A 1403-nucleotide genomic window follows, 5' to 3' on the forward strand; every position below is an offset into this window, starting at 1 on the left:
TGATTTGCCTGTTCTCTTCTGTGCTACCTCCTTACACTGTTAGCAGTCCAGTTTGCTACAATGTTTCATATGGGATTAGGACTTTCACAACCCAAAAGAAGGGCCAGGTGGATCAAGAAGTTGGCTTGCTCTGGAGAAGAGAGCTTGTGGTGTCCCATTAGAAGGTTGGCTTTTGGCTCCTATGTTATGGCTCCTAAGCATTGTGTTTCCCTCAGCCTGATGCCTCCTGTAACTGCTGCTTCTGTGGTGCAGTTTCTGCTCTGCCTGTGATGTTGAGCTAAAAGGCAGAACTGAGAGCTGAGCGAGGACGGTTAGGATTTTGTTCTTTGTGTTTTACAGCACCTGCCTTTATTGATTTCTGCAATTTTGGACAACTTGCAGGATAAAAATGTGTCCTTTTTTAATATTGGCTCATGGTGTATTATGTTTCTGTGCATTTCTGCTGTTTAAAAGAAAATCCCACAGAAAATAATGCACAAGATGGTAATCTTCACAGATGTTGAAAAAGGCAGCTGTTGGGGAGGCAGTGTGATCTGTTGGACTGGTCATCAAACTGAGAGTCTGGAGACTTGGACTCTTTCTCACCTCTTTCAGTCACCTGATATGTGACCCTGGGGAAGTCATTTAAATTTTTGGGCCTCTGTCTTGTACCACCATCTGTTTGTCTGAGCTGTTTAGGCTTTTGATTCTGCAAAAACAAAAGCACATGGTTATCATCTTGTGCTGAGCAGTCTCCGTGGTAAGTTAAGTTTGTATCAAGGATTTAGAGTTTCTCTCTTTGTTGTGGGGAATACCTTTTACTTTATTTTTGTTCTACATCTAGTACCATGGCGCCCTGATCTAGCTTAGGGCTTGTAGGCACTTCAGATACCAATTGTTAGGAACTATTGTGCTGATGAAGGAGGGAGACTTGGCTCAAATATTGAACTCTACTCAGGCTCCTGGTGAAGTGTGTGTGGTTATTTTTCTTGCGTTGCATATGGGATGTATTTATCCTATGGATTTGTACAAACGTGGACGCTGATTTCAAAAGAATAAGGCCTTCATAATTTGGCGCTAGATACAACTTTTTGATCTAGCTTGGTCTGTTGGGCTGTGATAGCTTTAGTAATGCATCTTCTTTGTTTCACTATAAAAAAAGTTAGAACTACTACTTGTATATTCTGAATTTGGAAAAAAATTCTCAAAAATTACTGAACTCACTGACTGAAGACTTCCAGGAAAAAAAAAATCTTTTGGGCAGTTAACAGGTATGGTAAGCTTCAGTCCCAAAGGAATTTTGCATGAGTGACCTGAAAATAAGGCCTTGGAAAAAGGAACCCCTTTCAACAACCAGTGCTTAGAAAACAGTACTCAAAATGTGTGCTCATGTTTTGTTTTGTCACTTTAACGCAAATATTTGC

This window comes from Gavialis gangeticus, unplaced genomic scaffold (genome assembly GCF_001723915.1).
Source record: "Gavialis gangeticus isolate Ggan-Ray unplaced genomic scaffold, GavGan_comp1, whole genome shotgun sequence".
Classification (NCBI taxonomy): domain Eukaryota; kingdom Metazoa; phylum Chordata; order Crocodylia; family Gavialidae; genus Gavialis; species Gavialis gangeticus.